The sequence below is a fragment of the Leopardus geoffroyi genome, chromosome E2, assembly GCF_018350155.1.
Source record: "Leopardus geoffroyi isolate Oge1 chromosome E2, O.geoffroyi_Oge1_pat1.0, whole genome shotgun sequence".
NCBI lineage: Eukaryota > Metazoa > Chordata > Mammalia > Carnivora > Felidae > Leopardus > Leopardus geoffroyi.
In genome coordinates, this window is record NC_059335.1 from 2,541,043 (window position 1) to 2,555,387 (window position 14,345).

General features: G+C 46.3%; 1 protein-coding gene across 1 annotated transcript in view; it reads right to left on the bottom strand.

Annotated features, from left to right (window-relative positions):
- Nucleotides 1-13,722, bottom strand: part of ZNF667 (zinc finger protein 667) — a 60,916-nt gene extending 47,194 nt beyond the window's left edge. Inside the window, exon 1 of the mRNA XM_045440251.1 lies at nucleotides 13,525-13,722. The gene's annotated coding sequence lies outside the window, so the exon portion shown is untranslated. The remainder of the gene's footprint in view (nucleotides 1-13,524) is intronic.
- Nucleotides 13,723-14,345: the final 623 nt, after the last annotated feature.

Here is a 14,345-nt window from a genome sequence, read left to right on the forward strand (position 1 = left end):
CATTAATAAAAGAAAGGATAAGAACCACATGATCCTCTCAATAGATGCAGAGAAAGCATTTGACAAAATACAGCATCCTTTCTTGATAAAAACCCTCAAGAAAGTACGGATAGAAGGATCATACTTCAAGATCATAAAGGCCACATATGAAAGACCTACCGCTAATATCATCCTCAATGGGGAAAAACTGAGAGCTTTCCCCCTAAGGTCAGGAACATGACAAGGATGTCCACTCTCACTCCCACCTCTGTTATTCAACGTAATGTTGGAAGCCTTAGCCTCAGCTCTCAGACAACACAAAGAAATAAAATGCATCCAAATCATCCAGATGGAGGTCAAACTTTCATTCTTCACCGATGACATGGTACTCTATGTGGAAAACCCAAAAGACCACCAAAAAAACGTGCTAGAACTGATCTATGAATTCAGCAAAGTTGCAGGATATAAAATCAATGTAAAGAAATCGGTTGCATTTCTATACACCAATAATGAAGAAACAGAGAAATCAAGGAATCAATCCCATTTGCAATTGCGTTAAAAACCATAAAATACCAAGGAATAAACCTAACCAAAGAGGTGAAAAATCTATACACTGAAAACTATAGAAAGCTTATGAAAGAAATTGAAGAGAACACAAAACAAATGGAAAAATATTCCATGCTCGTGGATTGGAAGAACAAATATTGTTAAAATGTCGATACTACCCAAAGCAATCTACATATTCAATGCAATCCTTATCAAAATAACACCAGAATTCTTCACAGAGCTAGAACAAACACTCCTAAAATTTGTATGGAACCAGAAAAGACCCCGAATAGCCAAAGCAATCCTGAAAAAGAAAACGAAAGCTGGAGGCATCACAATTCCAGACTTCAAGCTGCATTACAAAGCTGTAATCATCAAGATAGTATGGCACTGGCACAAAAACAGATACTCAGATCAATGGAACAGAATAGAGAACCCAGAAATGGATCCATAAACGTATGACCAACTAATCTTTGACAAAGCAGGAAAGAATATCCAATGGAATAAAGACAGTCTCTTCAGCAAGTGGTGCTGGGAAAACTGGACAGTGACATGCAGAAAAAATGAACCTGGACCACTTTCTTACACCATACAGAAAAATAAGCTCAAAATGGATGAAAGACCTAAACGTAAAACAGGAAGCCATCAACATTCTAAAGGAGAAAACAAGCAACAACCTCTTTGACCTCGGCCGCAACAACTTATTACTTGACATGTCTCCGGAGGCAAGGGAAACAAAAGCAAAAATGAACTACTGGGACCTCATTAAAATAAAAAGCTTCTGCACAGTGAAGGAAACAATCAGCAAAACTAAAAGGCAACCGACAGAATGGGAGAAGATATTTGCAAACGACATTTCAGATAAAGAGTCAATATCCAAAATCTATAAAGAACTCATCAAACTCAACACCCAAAAAAACAAATAATCCAGTGAAGAAATCGGCAAAAGACATGAATAGACACTTTTCCAAAGAAGACATCCAAATGGCTAACAGACACATGAAAAAATGCTCACCATCACTCATCATGAGGGAAATGCAAATCAAAACCACAATGAGATACCACCTCACACCTGTCAAAATGGCTAACATTAACAACTCAGGCAAAACAGATGTTGGTGAGGATGCGGACAAAGGATCTCTTTTGCATTGCTGGTGGGAATGCAAGCTGGTACAGCCACTCTGGAATGAAGGTTCCTCAAAAAATTAATACTAGAACTACCCTATGACCCAGCAATTGCACTACTAGGTATTTACCCAAGGGATACAAGAGTGCTGATTCAAAGGGGCACATGCACCCTAATGTTTATAGCAGCTCTATTGACAATAGCCAAAGTATGGAAAGAGCCCAAATATCCATTGACTAATAGGTGGATAAAGCTATGGTATGTATGTATATATATATATATATATATATATATATATATATATATATATATATATGTATATATGTATATATATAATGGAATACTGCTCGGCGATCAAAAAGAATGAAATCCTGCCATTTTCAACTACATGGTTGGAACTAGAGGGTATTATGCTAAGCGAAAATAGTCAGAGAAAGACAAATATCATATGACTTCACTCATATGAGGACGTTAAGATACAAAACAGATGAACACAAGGGAAGGGAAGCAAATATAATATAAAAACAGAGAGGGAGACAAACTATAAGAGACTCTTAAATAAAGAGAGCAAAGTGAGGGTTGCTGGCAGGGTATTGGGTGCAGGGAAGGGCTAAAAGGGTGAGGGGCATTAAGGAGTGCACTTGTTGGGATGAGCACTGGGTGTCATATGTAAGTGATGAATCACTAAATTCTATTCCCAAAATCATTATTAGAGTATATGTTAACTTGGGATGGATGGATTGGATGGATTGGATGGATGGATGACCCCATCATACATAGCCTGTTTGTTGCTGAGAAATTGCAACCTGATTATACAAAATACCCCCAAAAATCAATAAAAAAACAAATGACTTATTTGAAAAAAAAAAAGAAATGAAAATGAAAAATGAAAAAATGAAATACAGACAGGCAATTTACAGAAGCAAAACCTGAATCATCAATGATTAGTAAAAAGCTGCTAAGTTTGATTAGAAATCAAAAATAAATTTAAACAACCATGGAGTACTCCTCATGACAATGCCAAAAACTACAAGTCTGTAATCACTGTTGACCAGGATGTAGACACACACATACACACACACACACAGAAAGGATTGGATAAACTTGGCACCTGTTAAAGAATATTTCCAGAATGAATTCTTAAGTAAAATTAGGAAGGTATAAATGAGTGTCAACTGGGGTGCTTAGCTGACTCAGTGGAGCACGTGACCCTAGATCTCGGGGTTGTGAGTTAGAGCCCCACGTTGGGTGGAAGGATTACTTAAAAAAATAAAAAAAAATGTGACTTTTGAACCATGTGGACATTTTACATGTTCAAACATAAAATAAAATTTAAAAAAAAAAGTCAAAACACCACCTATAAAAATAGGGAGGGGGGCATTCAACCTCTCTGTGCCTGTCTCCTCCTTTGCAAAATGTGGATAACAACAGAATCCACCTTAAGAACTTGGTATAGAAACTCAATGAAGTCATCAATATATTGCACTTAGCAAAATCTCTAACATGTGCTCAGAGCTAAATAAAGGTTCCTATTATAAACTGATGATTTTAAAGTTGAGCTAATAATCACTATCCTTTAAGTTGCAGGGAAAATTATACGACAATAATGCAGGTAAAGCATGGGGCACATAATAGGCAATTAATAAAAAACCACTACAACTTAAGATTCTCTGGAGAAACAGACCAATAGGATATATATAAAGAGATTTCTTTTTTTTCTTTTTTTAAAATATAATTTATTGTCAAATTGGCTAACATACAGTGTGCTCTTGGTTTTGGGAGTAGATTCCCATGATTCATTGCTTACATACAACACACAGTGCTTCTTAGGACCAATCGGCTCATGTGTTTATGGGGTCTGAGAAGACCCACAGCTTGCCATCTGCTGGCTGGAGACCCATGAAAGCCAGTGTTGTAAATTCCACACCAAGGGGTCAGCCTGAGACAGAATTTGCCCCTTCCCTCAGCCTTTTTTTGTTTTATTCAGGCCCACAGTGGATTGGGTAATCGAAACCGCGAAGGTAGGGTCTTTGGCTTTACTCAGTCTACTGATTCAAATGCTAAGATCTTCCGCAAACACCCTCACAGACTCACAGAAATCACCTTTTTTTTTTTTTCCAGAGTTTATTTTTAAGTAATCTCCACCCAACGTGGGGCTTGAAGTCACAACCCCGAGACCAAGAGTCACATACTCCAGTGCTGAGCCAGTCAGGCGCCCCTCAGAAATCATCTCTAACCAAGTATCTGAGCAGCCCATGATCCAGTCAAGTTGACACATAAAATTAACCACCACAATCACCAAAAATGGGGGTGAGGTTAAGATTTATTTTAAAAGTCATACATGACCATATAACTAGATGTCACAAAAATGATGGGTCATGGGCTATAGTCAGACTCCGGATGTGTCTGGCCAACACAGTGTTTGCAAAACAATTTCTATTAGTGCCCATCTCTAAAAATAGAGACGCCTTCCACATGAATTGGCGTTCCTTGGGGTGAAAAAAAATCACAATTTAGGGGAATTCTAGGTAAGTCTGCATCCCCACATAGCAGCACTCTGCTGGAGATGTGGGATGGATTCCGTCCACAACTATCCCCATCGCTCTCTATGTCTCACACCCTGCCAGCACCCCTCACTTGCAGCATTTGCCTGCCCCGCACGGGGAGCCTAGTTTGAGAACGCCTGCGTGCAAGCAATACCCCTCAGCCCGGCCGAGCAATTGCGGGATGTGGCCACCAGGTGGCACCGTGGCTGTGTGCTGCTCAACCACTAGATGGCACTCGATAGCTTTAGGAAAAGCAACTACCATCTGCTGAGTTCCTACTGTGTGCTGGGAGCATCAGATGTGAGTTCCTTAAATCCTCACAAGTGTACATAGGGAGTTGTGCCTCCTATATGGTGGCGGGGGGGGGGGGGACTGAGGCTCAGAGAGAGGCCCCATTTATAAGACCGGACAAAGCATCTCTCTGGGTGGCCACAAGGGTTCAAGGCCATACTGGGTGTCAAACGTTCAGCCTAACTTCTGCTGCACAGTGTGTGCTTGGCAAATGGCACTTAGTTGCTATATTATTACCACAGTTGCTTGGTTATTATTAGCAGATGCATCTGACCGTCAGTTCTGCTGGTTGCTCCCAACAGTGAAGGAACCCTGACATTGAGCTGGTCCACAGCCACCCTGAGTCAAGGCTACCCTTCTTAGCCTCCCTCACAGCCGGTGTTAATGGAACACAGGCAGAGTGATGTATCCCCTTTATGCCCACTTTCATCCGATCTCTCCCTTCCTTTAGATTGCACTGCACTTCCTCCCAGAAATCCTCCCTGGGGTAACCCCCCCTCTGCCTCCCCTCTCCCCGCTTGGGTGGAGGAAGCATTTATTAGCTTGTGGTCCCTCAGGATCCTATACTTTTCCTCATCTCAGAGCTTTTCACACTCACGGCTGCCCATTCGTTTGTCTGCCCAACCTCTGCCCACACCACCTCACCCCAAAGGACTCTGAGGTGCAGGAACGAACGAGGAAATTCTTCTTGGGGTAGAAGAATCTCTACCCCTGTGGTTCCCAATCTGGACTGAGCACCTGAGGAACTCTTTCTTCTTTCCAGCTTGATTATCACTGGCACATGATACTGTGTAAGTTTAAGGTGCACAGTGTGTTGACTGGATACAATTATACTGCAAAATGGTTAACACCACTGTTAGCTAACACCTCCATCCAGTCACACAAATACCATTTCTTTAAAGAATTGGGGGGGCGCCTGGGTGGCTCAGTCGGTTAAGCGTCCGACTTTGGCTCAGGTCATGATCTCGCGGTCCGTGAGTTCAAGCCCCGCGTCGGGCTCTGGGCTGACGGCTCAGAGCCTGGAGCCTGTTTCAGATTCTGTGTCTCCCTCTCTCTCTGACCCTCGCCCATTCATGCTCTGTCTCTCCCTGTCTCAAAAATAAATAAACATTAAAAAAAAATTTTTTTTTTATTTAAAATAAATAAATAAATAAATAAATAAATAAATAAAAATAAAAAATTGGAGCAGCACCACCTGGGGCCAAATGAAGCCCAGTGTCTGGGATGGAGCCCCCCACGTGATTCCAAACTGCATGAGGTAAAGGGAATGTTATAAGGGTGCTGTGCAGACCCTTGGTTGTTCTGTCAAGGTCTTGTTAGAGTCAAAAGAAAGAAGGGATCTTTCTTGGGGGAATGGGGCCCCAGGAATCTAGAATGGGGTTACATGTTCCAAACGACACCAATTGTAATGCCTTTTGGTTTTTTTTCGCCACTTGCCACCACAAGCAGTTCTCTGACACCAGCTGGGGGTCCTACGATTTCAACTCTTTTTTTTTTTTTTTTTAATTTTTTTTTTTAACGTTAATTTATTTTTGAGACAGAGAGAGACAGAGCATGAACAGGGGAGGGGCAGAGAGAGGGAGACACAGAATCTGAAACAGGCTCCAGGCTCTGAGCTGTCAGCAGAGAGCCCGACGCGGGGCTCAAACTCAGACCACGAGATCATGACCTGAGCCGAAGTCAGACGCCCAACCGATTGAGCCGCCCAGGCGCCCCCAATTCAACTCAATTCTAACACCTTACCAGAAATAGCGTGACATCCCACAGTGAAGGGCTCAGTCCAAAAGACTGGCCCGTGCTTCTGGCCAACCGGCTGTCAATCAGAGGTTCCCACGACGCCCTCCTCAGGTTCAATGAATTTGCTAGAGCAGTTCACAGAATCCAGAGAAACATTTTACTCACTAGATTAGTGATTTATGATAAAAGCACAGAACTCAAGAACAGCCAGATGTAAGGGATGCTCGGGACCAGGTACAGAGAAAGGGTGTCTGGGTCTCTCCCACATCTCCACACGTTCACCAACCTGAAAGCTTCCAGAACCCCATGCTTTTGGGGGTTTAGGGCGGCTCCATTATATAGGCATGATCAATTAAATCACTGGCCATTGGTGTTTGATCCAACCACCAACTCCTCTCCCCTCCCAGAGATCAGGGGGGTGGGGGCTGGAAGTTCCAACCCTCCAGGACTTGGTCAGTTCTCTTGGCAACCAGTCCCATCCCTACGTGCTTTCAGAAAGTCACCTCATGAACATGTTCAAGGCACCTTCATCACTCAATTCCAAGGAAATTCCAAGGTTTTAGGAGATCTGTGCCAGAAATGGGGATGAAGACCAAATAAATTATTTCTTATTATAAATCACACATGTATATCGCTATGTAATCACTGTAACATCGGAGGTAGAAAACAGCAAGGCTAACAGGAGGTTCTGACATTCAGCAGATGAGCAGGCTATACACTTGTTTTGTGGCCCTGCCCAAGTGGGACAGCCCGCTCTGGGCTGGATTTTCTTGCTGATGAAACGGGGATTGTCGAGAGTAAACTACATTCGTGGGGCTACAGCGAAGGTGCGGTAACGTAAGTGCTTTACCCACTTTGGCACATAGTGTGAATATTCAGTACATGGCAGCTACTACTAGCAATATGAATTGTATTAAACAGATACTATGTGTCATCTTGGTAAGCAATTAGGCGCCAGCCACTTCACATTTACTATCAGAAGAAAAACAACTGAAACCACCACCAACGGTTATTGGACTCGTGTGGCGGGCACTGTTTTTAAGAGCTGTAGTTATTAGCCTGTTTACTCTGTGATAATCCCGGGAGGTGACATAACCCACCGTCCTGAACAGGAGGACTGCTCGCCATCACCTCCGTAGCCAGGTAGCCACAGAGCCAAGATCCTGACGCAGGTCGGCAAGCACTGTGTGGACTCACAACAGGATGCATCAGATCAAGCGGCAGGAGGGGAAAGACAGCACAGAAGGGGGTAAAGGACGCCACTTCCAGGTGTGCCTCCTTGACACGGCAGACGCAAGACAAGCTCTAAAAACAGAGTAGAGGCTACCCCTTTTTTTTTTTTAAATTTTTTTTAACCTTTATTTATTTTTGAGACAGAGAGAGACAGAGCATGAACGGGGGAGGGGCAGAGAGAGAGGGAGACACAGAATCGGAAGCAGGCTCCAGGCTCTGAGCCATCAGCCCAGAGCCCGACGCGGGGCTCGAACTCACGGACGGCGAGATCGTGACCTGAGCTGAAGTCGGACGCTTAACCGACTGAGCCACCCAGGCGCCCCGAGGCTACCCCTTTTTAATCTCTAGGAAACCCTGGACCAATGGGAAAGGCTGGACTTCAGTCTGCACTACAACCCACTCTTGCTTATTGTGCTTTCCCTGGTGCCCTCCCGTAACTAACGCCCAGGAAAATCTTTTGTCTTCAGTTGAAGATGATATTGAAGGCAATGGCTTCCACCATTTCGCAGTTACTGTTTCCCTGCGTCTCTCCCGTGTGCACAGGAGGTGTGTATGTTATTAAGCTTTTGTTTTCCTCCTGTTAATCTGTCTTATATCAATTTAATTATTAGACCAGCCAAAGAACCTACAGGGGAGGTTCCGCCTGGGAGCGAAGTGAGGTCCAGGTCTCGGTATTTTGTTTGGTCTATGAGAAACACTCCAAATGGCAGCTCACATCAGCATTAATAAAGCAGGAGCATGGTCCAGATCACTGGTCAGTTTGTTTTTTTTAAGCAGCCCAGCTATTATTGGGGTACATGGGTAGCTCTGTTGGTTGAGCATCTGACTTTGGCTCAGGTAATGATCCGGTGGTCTGTCAGTTCGAGCCACACTTAGGGCTCTCTGCTGTCAGCGAAGAGCCTGCTTCAGATCCTCTGTCCCCTCTCTCTGCCCCTCCCCTGCTTGCATCCTCTCTCAAAAAAAAAAAAAAAAAAAAAAAAAAAGGCAGCCCAATCATTATCAAATGACTTCTTGCCCAAGTGGGGGGGGGGGGGGGGGGGGGAGGGGCGGGTAACAACAGGCTCTTCCAATACCTTCCCCAGCCCACCCTCCACAGGAGTGCTGTAGTTGGAACACTACCAGCCTAATTCTAGATCAGACCTAATGGGGGGTGGGGATAAATCATAACAGCATTAGAGGGAACTAGATTATTTGGGGTTGGGGGTCATAGGTTGAAGGCACAACACAGCCCCACATCAGGGCTCCTGGCTTCTGCACAAGTTGGCTACAAATTCAGAGGGTCCCACTAGTATGGGGCTAGTGGACTCCCAGAACTCAGGAAAGCACCATACTTACAGTTACAGTTTTATTATAAAAAATATCTTGGGGAAGACAAAATTTCCTTTACCCTTCAAAGGTTTTTCTGGCTGGTCTAAGAATTAAACTGACATGAGATAGATTAATAGGAGAAAAACAATTTAATTTTGAACACACGGGATCCCCACATACATAAAAGAGAGAGGTTTCAAGACAGAAAGGTAAGATGAGGTAGCCATGCCATCCTGAGCTAAGGAGTGGGATCGGGGGCTGGGGCTTCAAAGGGGAGCAGGGCAATAAGAACAGATGTTTGGTAAGAAGATGTTTACCCTGCCATACAGATGGGTCACTCAGGTAATATTTATCTCTGGTAATAACGCTTATTCTGGAAAGACCCCCAATTTAGATTCTTCTAGGCAGTTAAGGGAGGGGTAAGTTTCTCCTGAGCCTGCAGGGTCTTGACTGCCTTCAACTCAAAATAGTCCACATGCCAAACTGGCACCTTTTGGGGAGCCTTGCAAGGAACACCTTCACAATTATTTAGATGAAGGGGTTAGTTACTGAATGAAGGAAGCCAAAGTAGACAAAGACCTCTTTAGGACTTAGGAATGAAAACATGAATGAGAGTTAGAGCACAACAGACCTTTATAGATGACCTGGTCAGTGTTTCTCCAACCTAACACGTTAGAATCTTCTGAGGAGTTTTTTTTTTTTTTTATTTTTTTTTTCAACGTTTATTTATTTTTGGGACAGAGAGAGACAGAGCATGAACGGGGGAGGGGCAGAGAGAGAGGGAGACACAGAATCGGAAACAGGCTCCAGGCTCTGAGCCGTCAGCCCAGAGCCCGACGCGGGGCTCGAACTCCCGGACCGCGAGATCGTGACCTGGCTGAAGTCGGACGCCCAACCGACTGCGCCACCCAGGCGCCCCAGGAGTTTTAAAACACAGTGTACTGGGTCACAACCACCACAATTTGAACTCATCTCCAGAGGTGGATCTGAGCACAGTATTATTTTTTAAAATTTATTATTTTGAGACAGAGAGAGAGACACACACACACAGTGTGTGTGTGCAGGAGAGACAGAGAGAGGGACAGACAGAATCACAAACAGGCCCTGTACTGCCATCATGGAGCCTGATGCAGGGCTCGAACTCATGAACTGTGAGATCATGACCTAAACTGAAGTTGGACACTTAACCAACTGAGCCACCCAGACGCCCCACACAATATTATGTTCTTTAACAGCTCCCAAATGGCTCTGATGTAAAACCAAGACTGAGAACCAATGAATGTACAAAGTTGTGGTTTTTTTGAAGATTTTTTTTTATTTAAAAAAAACTTTTTTTTAATGTTTATTTTTGAGACAGAGACACAGCATGAGTAGGAAAGGGGCAGAGAGAGAGGGAGACACAGAATGTGAAGTAGGCTCCAGGCTCTGAGCTGTCAGCACAGAGCCCGACGCGGGGCTCAAACTCACGAACCATGAGATCATGACCTGAGCCAAAGTCGGATGCTTAACCGACTGAGCCACCCAGGCGCCCCGAAGATTTTATTTTTAAGTGCTCTCTACACCCAACATGGGGCTCAAACTCACAACCCCAAGAACAAGAGTCACATGCTCCACCAACTGAGCCAGCCAGTCACCCTGTACTGTTTGTTTTTAAAATCTTTTAAAAAAATCTTTTTAACATTTTTTTTTTTTTTTTTGAGAGAGAGAGACAGAGGAGAGAGGGGGAGGGGAAAAGAGAGAGGGAGACACAAAATCCGAAGCAGGCTCCAGGCTCTGAGCTGTCAGCACAGAGCCAAACACGGGACTTGAACTCACAAACCACAATCGCTTCTCGGCCTTTTGGCTAAGATCAAGTGTGAACTCACAAACCACAAGATCATGACCTGAGCTAAAGCTGGATGCTTAACCCACTGAGCCACCTAGGTGTCCCTGTGTACTAAGTTCATTTTTTTTTTAATTTTTTTTTTTAACGTTTATTTATTTTTGAGACAGAGAGAGACAGAGCATGAACGGGGGAGGGTCACAGAGAGAGGGAGACACAGAATCTGAAACAGGCTCCAGGCTTTGAGCAGTCAGCACAGAGCCCGACATGGGGCTCGAACCCACGGACCGTGAGATCATGACCTGAGCCGAAGTCGGACGCCCAACCGACCGAGCCACCCAGGCGCCCCCTAAGTTCATTTTTAAGATGAACATATACTGCCCCAAATGGAAACCCAGTATCACCTGCCCTAAAGATAGTCCTAACAGTAAATACAACGAAAACAGATATAACCTGATAAAAGGGATTGGTAAGCATTAAGCTGCTACAGATAAACTTACCTCTTCACTGAGAAAGCCTGAAAGAGAAATGAAAAAATAACTTCCTGACCACAGGATTTGGGCTTCCAGAGGTTATGAGGGGGGCACTGACCTAGTTAAACCCTGATTTCAGAGACAGGGCAAGGGAAACCTGATTTAGCCCAATTTTGCTAGACAATTAAAAAAAAACAAAACTGGAGCGTCTGGTTGGTTCAGTCGGTTGAGCATCAGACTTCGTCTCAGGTAATGATCTGGAGGTATGTGGGTTCGAACCTGGTGTCAGGCTCTGTGCTGACAGCTCAGAGCCTGGAGCCTGCTTTGGATTCTGTGTCTCCCTCTGTCACTGTCCCAGACCCACACTGGGACACACACTCTGGGACACCCCAGAGTCTGGGACACCCCAGACTCACACTCTGTCTTTCTCAAGAATAGATAAACATTAGGGACGCCTGGGTGGCTCAGTCGGTTAAGCATCTGACGTCAGCTCAGGTCATGATCTCATGGTTCGTGAGTTCAAGCCCCACGACAGGCTCTGTGCTAACAGCTCAGAGCCTGGAGCCTGCTTCAGATTCTGTGTTTCCATCTCTCTGCCCCTCCCCCAATCACGCTCTGTCTCTGTCTCTCTCTCAAAAATAAACAAACATTATGGTGCAGCCACTCTGGAAAACAGTGTGGAGGTTCCTCAAAAAATTAAAAATAGACCGACCCTATGACCCAGCAGTAGCACTGCTAGGAATTTACCCAAGGGATACAGGAGTACTGAAGCATAGGGGCACTTGTACCCCAATGTTTATAGCAGCACTCTCAACAATAGCCAAATTATGGAAAGAGCCTAAATGTCCATCAACTGATGAATGGATAAAGAAATTGTGGTTTATATACACAATGGAGTACTACGTGGCAATGAGAAAGAATGAAATATGGCCCTTTGTAGCAACGTGGATGGAACTGGAGAGTGTTACGCTAAGTGAAATAAGCCATACAGAGAAAGACAGATACCATATGTTTTCACTCTTATGTGGATCCTGAGAAACTTAACAGAAACCCACGGGGGAGGGGAAGGAAAAAAAAGAGGTTAGAGTGGGAGAGAGCCAAAGCATAAGAGACTCTTAAAAACTGAGAAGGAACTGAGGGCTGATGGGGGGTGGGAGGGAGGGGGGGGTGGGAGGGAGGGGAGGGTGGGTGGTGGGTATAGAGGAGGGCACCTTTTGGGATGAGCACTGGGTGTTGTATGGAAACCAATTTGACAATAAGTTTCATATATTTAAAAAAAAATAAAAGTTATAAAAAAATAAATAAACATTAAAAAATAAACATTAAAAGAAAGGCAATGAAGGCATATCTGAGACTAAGAATAAGATGCTGGATACAAAGGGAGGGTAAGGTGGGGTGAGGAGAGGGACACCAGATCTTCTGACTGTAATTCAAAGTGACCTCCAAGTCAACTGAGCTCCCCCTGGTTATTTTACAGATGACGCGAAGATGGACAGAACAGCTTGCCCAAGCAAAGTTAGGGCCAGTGCTTGGACCAGAGTGAGAATTAGAAGTCCGTCCCCAGCGTCCGACTTCAGCCAGGTCACGATCTCGCGGTCCGTGAGTTCGAGCCCCGCGTCAGGCTCTGAGCTGATGGCTCAGAGCCTGGAGCCTGTTTCCGATTCTGTGTCTCCCTCTCTCTCTGCCCCTCCCCCATTCATGCTCTGTCTCTCTCTGTCCCAAAAATAAATAAACGTTGAAAAAAAAAATTAAAAAAAAAAAAAAAAGAAGTCCGTCCCCATAATTTTCCACTTGAGGAAACTCAGAGCTCCTCAAGGACGAGAACTGACCAGGGTCGTGCAGCAGCGGAGGTGACAAGGGCAGATTTCTGGAATTACAGGGTCCTACCACCAAACCCCGTAGCATCCCTCCGGTTAGACAGTCATTGGCTGTGTGCTGAGAAGCAAGATTAACGTTCACAAAACCCACTACGTCCATTTCCCAAATCAACACACCGAGACTCCAGAGTAGGCGAGGGACTTGTCCAAATCCCCAAACCAAAGATGACGACGATGACAATCAGACACTAACACTTGAGAGGTCACGGTGTGCGGGGCACTGTCCTAAGGTTCCATTAGAGAGTCAAATTCTATCATCCCCCTCAATTTGGGGGAAACCGAGGCACAGAGTGTGTGCACCTCGCCCGGGGTCTCAGAGCTAGTAAGGGGCAGAGTAACTCCAAAGATCATTTCACAAAAGGGGAAACTGAGGCCTACAGAGGACGAAAGGGTCCCAACCCAAACTCCCCGTCGCAGAGGGGGTGGGGGGGGGTACAAGTGGGCGACTCAGAATCTACGACACCTTCAAATTTGCCCTCTCCCCCTGGATGGGAGCTATGACGTCACATGTCGGTGAGTGGGGGCTGTTACTAGGAGCTTGGGCATTGCATTCGGAAACCCGGGGATAACCAGGGGTCGCACTCACCTCCGGAGGCACTTCTTTGGAGCCGGCACTTCTGGACTCGTGACCGAGGCCCGGAGCGGGGGCCCCGCCTGCGCAGACTCGGCGTCCCTCCACCAGCGCGACCTGCGACACTGCCCAGGCGACCGAGGCTCGCGGACCCCTGGACACCACGGACCGCGAATGCGCGCGGCCAACTCAACGCGCATGTGCGCCCCCGACCTGTCGTTCAAAGCCTGCGGTGTGGCATCTCTGCCAGTCGGAATCCTCCTTCCAGCCTGGCCCCGCCTTATGCGTCAAGCTTCCGGCGTCTGGCTGTCTCCAGGGCGACCATCAGACTGACGGCCTAGGAAAGCGAGGCCCAGAAACTTCTGGGTGTCGTAGACTCAAAGGGGCAGAGAAACAGGAGGTGCCTGGGAGTGACAAAGGTCTCCGACTCAGGCGTCCCCGCCTCCTTTCCCTGGCCCAGCTTGCCAGGTCCTGGCACAGTGGCCGACCCGTTCGCGAGCTTTGGGGTCGGTTGCAGAGGGCTCTGCCCTCACAGCGGGCATAGCTGAGCTGGCCGCGGTCGCCATGGTAATACCTCTGGCTCGCCGCCCGCCCCTTGCGTGGTGACGTCACGCGCCGAGCCCTGAGGGAAGGCAGTGGGCGCATGCGCCTGAGATGGGAGGCGTGAGGTTGAGCGGTGGGCGGAGCCGGGGGGCGGGGCGGAGCCGGGGAGCGGGGCGGAGCCGGGGAGCGGGGCGGAGCCGGGGAGCGGGGCGGAGCCGGGGAGCGGGGCGGAGCCGGGGAGCGGGGCGGAGCCGGGGAGCGGGGCGGAGCCGGGGAGCGGGGCGGAAGGGACT